Source organism: Cygnus atratus, chromosome 8 (assembly GCF_013377495.2).
Source record: "Cygnus atratus isolate AKBS03 ecotype Queensland, Australia chromosome 8, CAtr_DNAZoo_HiC_assembly, whole genome shotgun sequence".
Classification (NCBI taxonomy): domain Eukaryota; kingdom Metazoa; phylum Chordata; class Aves; order Anseriformes; family Anatidae; genus Cygnus; species Cygnus atratus.
In genome coordinates, this window is record NC_066369.1 from 825280 (window position 1) to 835425 (window position 10146).

A 10146-nucleotide genomic window follows, 5' to 3' on the forward strand; every position below is an offset into this window, starting at 1 on the left:
AAACCCTCCTTTCTCTTCATATCAATGAAGAAGGACTCAAAACCCATGCAAGAAAGATATTCAATCTCATAGTAACTTTTCCTGTAGTCGTCTTAGCTTTTATCAGCATTAATATTCTGTGATATTAAAATTCATAGTATTTTAAATATAATATGTTGTATATAGCCAAGCCTTTATTATTGGAGGAGTTAGAAGAACCTTTAGAGGTGCAAGTCATCAAGAAAACTTAGCTTTCACCTTCAAGGTCACAAGCAAGGACATTAACTTCTGAATCAATTAAAGAACTCTAGTATCAGCCATAGTAAAAGACTCTACAGTAAAAAAAACTCTAGAGAAGCTCTCACAGAATATTGAGGAAATGTTTTTTTCTCAACTTCTGTGCAAAAGACTGTCATAAAAGATGATTACAATACAGTTTAATCAACTTTAAAATCCTGGTTGATGCCTCTGGTGGACATTCAAATGTTAAATGAAATGATGGAAAGGAGAAGATAAAGGATTAGGAAAAGTGACAAAGTGAAAGAAAGATTCCCCTAGTCTATTTTTTGCTTTACCCATATTTTTAACTTCTTACCGAATTAAAAAAGTAACTGAAAACCACCACACACAGTTTCACACTTTGCATATTGAGATATAATCACATTACTGAGCTGTGTTTTTATTTACTTTTCCAGCTGTAGTATAACAATTAAATCAGATTCTCTCTTCAAGTACCCACTAATGTTATAATTCCTGTAATAGTTTTGCAGCAGACCAATGATTAGGATTTGGTGTATTGTTCAATTGATGCATATGTAGCAATAGAATTCAGCTTCCCACAGCCGCAGACTCTCTGTAGAAGTAGCAGGAACATAAAGCAGTATTGTTTTTAATTCACATTACCAGACTGCCTGAGAGTCTTAATCAGACCAGCATCCCACTGGCTAGACACTGTACAAACACAGAACAAAAACAAAGGCTTCCCAGAGTGGCTATAATCCAAGTTAAGACAAAAGATTTAAAAAAAAAAAATACAAATGGCTGTAAAAGTAAAATCAGAGTCAATATTAGTTCAGCCGATTAGCAATAGTTTCAGTGTAGCATCAGTTTAAACGGTTGTGGTTTTTTCTCTGTATGCATTATGGGAAGGGAAAATTGGAGGAAGCTGTAAGGATCTATATTCCTGCTCGTGCTCGATGTTGTTTAATAGTCCCTCCTCATTTAGGAGGTTGTGCAAGCTTTAGGCAGGTATAGATGGCTATCTGTTTAATAGCACCAATGACTTGAGTTCTCTGGAGTCCTGCTCACATCTCCTGACAATCATTCTGCCAATGTATTGGCCTCTTCTCCAAAACATGAGAGAATGGACAAAGGTTTGTTTGAAAATTTAATATGCAGGTAACCAAAGCTAGTGTCATGGGCCCCGAAAGAATAGTGCATAAGAGATCCTGAATGACCTCTGAAGTAAAGACAAGGTACGTACACCCAGTGAAACAAGATGGCATAGTCAAAGTAATGGTTAAGGATTTACCTTGGCAGTAATATTTTGAATGAGTAAAATTGTTTTTTTGTCAAAGTCTAGAAGAGAAACTTGCAATCAAAAGGTGATACTGACAGCTTCCATAAGATCCGCTTATGTGAATGGATAAAGTTTCCTGTAGCCTACAGGGAATAAAGAATCAGAAATTTAGAAGGGAGGACTTGGAAATCAGACTTTAAGATGATGACCCTGGTTTTGCTTATCCTGAATGACGTTTTATGGAAGTGAAAAACAAGGAAGGATGTTTAACAGGTATAGACGTATTAAGTTCAAAATAGGCTAGACCTCCAGAAGGTGATGTCAATAGGCATAATTAACTGTTTTTGTCTGGAAAGGAAGAGTCTGGATTGCACTGGAGAAGCGTATCTGCCAGTTTTTCACATGTGCTAACTAAAATTGTATTTGTGAAATAAATCACATATTGCAGACAAGAAAAGACAAAGAACTTGAAGCCTGAACACTTGGACCCCTACAGGAAACTGAAGAAAGAGGAGGTTCTTTCAAAGGATTTGGTTGAAAAATAATCAGGGAAGCTAAGAAAATAAACAAAGGGGAGGACAGGAGTCAATTGAGGAAGGCAGAATATAAGAAAAATTATTGAAAATGGACCACGAGATAGATGATGTGAATAAAATAGCAATTTTGAGGCTGGTTAAGAAAATGTTCTTAGGTGCAATCAAAATGAGATTCTAGCTTCCTTCGAATGAATGGCAGGCAGATACCAGCTTGGAAGTGTATGAGAGAAAGGTAGGAAGGAAACTGAAGCTAGCGATTGAGAGGCATCAGTTAACAAAACACATCAGTTAATATGTTTAATTTTGATTTTAAATGCGTAAGTTGCCATATTTATACAGCATAGCACAAGAAATCAGGAGACTAAGACCTAAAATGAAGATCAGGAGAGATGAGTAAGTATGCATGAAATAAGATCAGCATGCAGTCAGGGCTGTTACTGTAAGTGATCGGATGAGAGTGCAAGAGATGAATGTGTGCTTTTGTGGTATGGGTAGTGGAAAAGATGCATCATAAATATATCATTTTTCTCTTGGAAAAATTTGCTACAGAATCATAGAATGAATAGAAACAGAAAAATCACAGAAAAAACAGAAAAATGAAGGTCTGTAGCACGTCAAATTGGAATAAAGTCAGTAGACAGGAACACAATGCTCACTGGAAATAGTTACTTAAGATACAAATGTTCGCATTATGATAAAACTACTTCGAAAGTATTTTGAAAAAGATTAGTCAAGAAGTGTAAGAAATACGCCTTGCAATATTTTTAATTTCTGGCTAATACATGATCTGACTGTATGTATTGAATAATCTTATTCCACATTTTACTTTTTAAGGTTTTAAATCTATTTCAAAACTACACTGAATTGTCAAACCTACAAATTTTAATACTGCTTCGGAGGAGCTAGTGGGCAAGAGAACTTCCCATTTTCCTCACACAATGTTTGTCCATAATACGAATTCCCCTAACATCATCTACCTTATTTTCTTTCAGGAAATATACACACAAAAATTAATGTACCTGTTCTAATCACAGATCACAGGGGACTATTTTAAAACTCTGAATATATATTACCGCCATCTGCAAAATAATTACTAGCATGTTCATACTACTTTGTTGCAGAAAAGCTAAACCTTTGCATGAAGGAATTAAGAACTGCTCTTATGTTGATCGTCTGTTGCTCAAATCCAAGACGTTTAAGTAGACATAATTTTGCTTCCACTAATATCAAAGGCAAAACAATTCCTGTTGACCTCTGCTAAAATAGGTTCAAGGCTTAGCTATATTAAATGTATGTACTAGAAATGCTATTTTTCCAATAGCTGTATTTCTTACTATTCTAGTTTTATTCCAACCTTTAATACTGTACAATTGGAATGGTGACAAATTGCAGCTAGAAAGACTTCAATTTAGGAGTCATAATTGTATGTATTCTGTTAATATTTCATGCCTGGAGTGATTTAACATTTATACTTTGATAGATGACATTCTTGCCAGGACTACAGAGGAACTAAAGACAAAAGAGAGAATCAGAAGTAGCAGCTTTGCTACAATAGATGATTCCATGGAAAGGGGCTTTTACATTTGAAACCCAATATAATTAGAAGCTTTAATCTCTTGCAGAAAATCCATAGTGGTTTTCACCTACATCTCTTGAACACTATAGCTATAAGCTATATATGCTGTTTTTCAAAAATAAGCTTTAATGTATTCTATTTTGGAAAAATTACATCTCAAATCCATTCTTTGCTCATTTAAAACCAAGCTTCCTATCGGCAACTACTACATGTGTTTAAGGAAACTAAACATGGAAGAAAATGATTTATATAAAATGTGGATATCAGTTAAGGAAAAATACTGATTTCAGTGTGTATATATATATATACACACACATATACATATTTTTTACCTTTGATAACTAATAGGTGAATAAGCTAAACAATGCGTGCAAGCACATGCACACCTATTTATTTCTTGCATTTAACCCTTCTTTTTTACTTGCTATACAATCATCTACACTGTACAGTGAATTAGGCGACAGTTTTGCAAACGTGAGTAAATCTGCTCAAACATTTGCAGACTGGCTTTCAGGTTAACATTCAGTTCTCAGAAAGGGTAATGGAACTGGCAGTGGGGGCAGGCACTGTGAATACTCATGTTTTTAGATGGTACGCTCAACTTAATGAGATTCTAATCCTGATGAACCATCTGGATGGAGTTAAAGTATGCGATAATTAATAATGGAATTCCATTCGGTTGCTTCCCTGATCTCTTTGATTTATTACTGAAATTCACAGCTCAGAAGACTGTTCCGTTAGGGAAATCTAAATCCTGAGAAATGTAACTTTCTGCATTACGTGGAACAAACGATCTTTTGCTATTGCACTGTAAAATATGAATGCTGATCAGATCTCCAAAACCAGAAGCCTCGGTATTTGGGGGGAGGTGATTATACCTCAGTAATTAGATACAGTTAGCAAGGACATCAATGGTCAAAATATTTTTTTTCAAAATGTTAACTGAAGACAACTGAAGTGGACAGAACTGAATGCTCTGGTGAATCTGAACACTTGCATGTACAAATGTGGGGACTGACCCCATTACCCAGACAATTCATCACATTTTATAATTATGTACTGGAGTAAAAGTGACTCTGACTTTTTCTCAGCTCCCCCTGAAGTTACTGTGAGTGGTATCAGATGCATATTTATAAAACTAGGGATATTTTAAAGAGTTTGAACAGAAGGATTGGTATCCTGAATAAAAAAATTTAGCTTGTATAACCATATTAAGACTGAGCTTAGTAAGGCTGTAACAAAGGTTGGATATTAGGAAAAACTTCTTTACCAAAAGAGTTGTTAGGCATTGGAATGGGCTGCCCAGGGAAGTGGTTGAGTCACCATCCCTGGGGCTCTTTAAGAGACGTTTAGATGTTGAGCTTAGTGATATGGTTTAGTGAAGGACTTGTTAGTGTTAGGTCAGAGGTTGGACTCGGTGATCTTGGAGGTCTCTTCCAACCTAGACAATTCTGTGATTCTGTGAAAGGACTTAAATTGAAGAGCATCCTCATTTCTGCAACCCTCACTTAATCTTCTTGTACCTTGGGTTTACTCTGATCAAACAAATGTGTGATTTTTCTTAAACTTGTGTTTAGTGAGATCATTTTAGTTTCTTGCTTCTTTTTTTATAACCCTCCTTTGAATGCAGCATGGCATCCTGCCTTTCAGTAGAATTATATCAATATGCTTAAGATTAGTATAACTAGGACAAAACATACGTACATGCCAGATTCAGTGTTGGTAGCAAAAAAACTTTTAGTTACCTTCATAGAATGACGTAATTTTAATGCTCGTGAACATAAGACCCACCTCTAAGTGAAATTTTGTACCTGTAACAAGAGGTCTGCCTGTATCTTTGTGGTAGAGCAAGAAACTTAAATCCCTATTTTCTGGATTGTCGTGCTCTAGTAATTGAGATTAATCCTAAATATGCATAATGGGATGCATTTGGAGAAAAGTCCGAGTCACTAGCTGTAGTCCGTGCCTTAATGGATCCTATAATATTTTGACCATTCAGTCTTTGGGAGAGTAAGGAGCATGTTAAGCTCTCAAGCTGAATGCTTGCATGTTTTCAACCTGCTTGTTTTCCAAACGTTAATAATTAGAATCACAGCTGGGGCCTAAGTAACCATATCTCCAAATGATTCCTTGTGAACCTAGTCTTTTGCTTCCAGAATCACTGTATGGTTGCATAGTCCCACAAGCTTTTTTCCCCATGCTACATATTGAAGATTCTTAATTGATTTGTGTATGACAGATGGAAATAATAAACCCTACGTGTAACTTAAAAGCTGTGTCATTGTACTTCGTTGAATGCGTGGACTGCTGCCATCAATTTTAATTTGTGTTCTGTAAATTCAAAAAAAAGTGACTTTCTTTTTCCATTCATTTAGTGGACCTTCAGTCCATCTTTCTCTCCTCTAATACAGAAAAAAATACTTTTTCTTGGATCGTGTCATCAGAGAACAAGACAGGTGATGTGTGTGAAGATGAAAAATTAGTTTTCTCACCGGAATCCATAGAAAAGGAAGATAAGTAGCTGTGGGACTGACCTGCAAAATCAGGTATCAAAAAAGGTGCTGATTCAGAACATACAGGATATGATCGAGCAGAGCAGAGAAACATTAATTTTGTGAGCGATACTGCCTTGTCATAAATTAGTTATTAATCCAAATGCTTAAGCCATTATCTTCATCATATGAAAGTTCTAATCCCAAGATCTTTCTATTCCTGCCTAAGAGGAGTTCTTAACTCTGTGCCCAGGCCTTACTTGGTATACTGCCAGACACAGCCCTATTTCTCCTCTCTGCTGCAGCTTCACCCTGTCTTTTATCATAAAAAAAGCAGCATAAAAATCTTCTCATTTAAAGCTCTTCTGCTTTCTTCTTGATTCATTATTAGAATTCTAACAATCAGTCTCTTGATGCACTGGTCAAATCCTCAAGACTGAAAGAGTCCAAAGTTGTAGAAGAACTGAAGGTCCTTCAGTAACATCAGTTGTGCATCTATGTACTTCCTTTCAACCTAACCCTACACAATTCTTCTTACGCATTTTTTACATTCTTGCAGAACACTTGAGTAGGTCTACAAAGTTTAGTAATAATTGGATACTTAATCTCCATACATTTACAACTGAGTTTTTACTGTAGTCCCAAGTAGCCTCCTATGTTGGCCTCAATTGCCTCTTAGGTCAACATCACTGCAAATAACACAGGTTCCAGAAAGTTTGTGTGTGGCTCTGTGTGCACATCCGCAAAAGGACAAAGAACTGGGTTAACAGCTGTAAGAAGTCATAGACTTGAACCTTTGCTGCAAAATTAAATCTCAATGTTGTCAATTGTAGTCTCAAGGCTACAGCATTGATCCGAGTGGTTCAGTACGGAAGAGGAAGGACGGACACTCACATCAAGCATGGAATTAGTGCAGATATGGTAGTGAAGCAGTACTTAGCTCATAACATCAGACCGCACAGGATCCCTCAAAGTCATTTTTTGAAAGGGAGAACACTTAGGGGGAAGAATACTCTAAAGAATATGTTATTGAAAAAGTATACATCTTTTTTTAGTCCAAGCTCTATTTAAATGGCCTTCTACTTAGATGGCAGGAACCAACTATAATTATAATTCGACATTATGCAAATACCTTATTTCAAAATTAAAACCTAGTCAGTCAGTATATAAACACTACTGTTTCTCATGTAAACACAGTTTTAATAAAATATAATGACACATATCTGAGGACTAGGAGGTTTAATAAAATCATTTTTGATAGTCCTTCACTTTTTAGTATGTTGAATGAAGACTTGAACGTCTTTGCATTTCTTGAAACCAAGCCTGTTTTTATATTCAAGCAGACTGGCTGGAAGCAAGATTCTTGTCAATGTCATAAACTGCACTACTTATACTGCCCTACTGCATAAAGCAAATGAATATACTGCAGGCGCTGAGGACAGCCTTGATATTCCTAGCAATTCTCCACCTCATCAGAAAACTTTCCAGATGTGGATTGAAAATTATTTTCAGTTTCAGATTCAACATGCTTCATTTGCCCACTTGACCTCCAAACATTAACAAATACTATTTAAAAAATATATTTCAGAGATGGAGTCAGTAACAAGAAATCATCCTGCTCAAAAGTAAGAGTAGGACTGTCTAATATGTATTTTTGCTTGCCTGTTTTTGTATAGTTACTGTACTAGTCTTTAAGCTAATGATGGGTATCCTAGTGGTAAAATGTAAAAACTTCTCGAAATGGTTAATTTTCAGTATGTGCAAACCTCATACAGCCCGGGTACAGCATTAAGGTTAGAAATCCAGCTTGAAGAAAGGGACAGCTGAGACAGACATACATTGAGAACAGGCTCATAAGCTGTGAAGAGGCAACCCCTTCGTATTTAGTAAATGGCTATAGCAGAAAAAGACATCTGCTGGTATCCCAGGAGCCTAAATCCAGTATTTATATTTCTCCATATTTTTAAAATGTAGTAATTTATTCTTGTACTGTATGTTTCTAACAATATTACACAGAATGAAACAAAAATCTACTCACCTGTTAAGTATATTTATATTGTGAATTGTCATTTTATTCCAACCTACTCCTTCAGAATTGATGTAATTCACTTAATGCTCATACATATTAAATGTATTCCAAAATATTAATTCAAAGTCACTATAGTGTTATAAAATCAAGTACAACCATTTCAGCAACAGTTCCTACTCTGTACCCCAGAATTCCTCTGTACTGGAAGTACTGAAACACAAACTCATTCACACTGTGCACGAATTCAAACATCACATCAGCAGATGTCAGTTGGATCATCAACCCTCATCATAAAACTGCCTTATTATTTTATAATTGTATTTTTAAAGAATTCCTGATGTTCTCAACACTCGGATTTTTGTATGCAGTCAGAGCAGTCAAAAAAGGTAATGGCTCCACTGTGTTACAGGAAATGGCTTCACAGTTCATTGGTCATGTCACAGCCATCCAGAAAAACATTGGAGCCTGGATACCTCATGGATTTATTTTCCTTTAATGTGCTGACTCCTACATTTACACTTCATAGAAATTTAAGAATTAGGAATTAGACGTATTTGACTTATTTTCAATAGTTGTGTGACATTTCCATACTCTTGCAGTGAGGGGTAACTCTAACTCTCTGGTGCATTTGACCAACAGAAGGTAACCATCAGGTGTGAATCTGCTTCTTATTCACCTGAAACAAGAAGGTGGAAAGTCATTTTTAAATCACTAAGATGTCTAATTCTCTCTTCCTAAGCAAGCCAGACAACTTGCTATTTGTTTTTGTTTTAAATATATACTTAAGGTCACTTTTTTTCTATTTAAAAATGCTCTAAAAAGTTTTAAAAGGAAATGTTTTCACTACCATCTCAGATTTTCAGTAAAAATACAGTTTTCAATACATAACCACAAGTCTACATACAGATACAGTGCAACAGAGATGGGAATCAATGTTGTATTTTTTACTACTTTTAATGGCTCTGGGCTCCAGCTCCTCTTTGCTGTATAAAAGAAAGATTGTTTCCTCATATATAATGGAAAAACGAAGCATCAATACTCTAGAATTCCTCTTTCTCTCAAAGTGGTGCTGGGTTTACATTTTTGTATTAACTTCTATATTTAGAACACCAAATAAATGATTTGGAACATTCTTCCCTGGAAACAGCTGCATAACTAGCTGTCCGTTAAAAACATTCCCTCAAGATTTTTCCTATGCTAAAGTAAACTTATTGCCGTTATTGTTTATGGCACCTACTTGTTCTGCCTGGGATCTTCCCATGGTTTTTGTCTTTTCTGTCCTTTTTATCACGTAAATATGTCACACAATCATACTTGTATGGCAGCAGCCTCTCTCACCGACCTTCTGGATGATTTTAGTGGGACGCTGACTAGGTGTCTGGGCTCCCACCTGTACCTCAGCAGAGGTCAATGGCCCTGCAGGCTCCAGGGCAACACGGAGCCCCTGACAGGAGCCAGAGGGCAGCAACCGGCTTCGGTGTTTCCTCAGTTCCCACGAAGTTCCCTCTTTCCTAGCGGTAAATTAAGTGCTCTTCATCTGTTTGCTGGGAGATGTTGTTTGCTTTCTCTTCGTTCCTGAGAAGCCATGAGGGAAAGCTGGTTCGGCGACCGCACGTCGCCAGCATGGAGCTGCCACGGTTCCTCCCGAGGGCTGCGGGAAGGAGTTGGGGCCCCGGGAGAGGCCGGGCTACCACCGGCCCCATTTCTGCGGTGTCCCTTCATGTCAGAGGCCCCCGGTCCGAGAGAGCCCCGTTTCCTTGCCCAGCTGCGAGGCCGAGAGGCGCCGTGCACGGGAGCCACGGCTGTGAGGGAGCGGAGAGCCCTCAGGGCAGGAAGCGCGAGCCACAGCTCCCCCCGCCCCGCCTTCCCCGCGGCCTTGCCGGGCCCCGGGGGCTACATCGCTGCCAAATACCCATTTTTTTCAAGCGAGGAGAGGCTCTGTTAGACAGTAAATTGGGAACCAAGCGGCAGAAGGGGTTGTGCAAACCAGCTCTCCCGGCGCCTAAGGCGGTGGT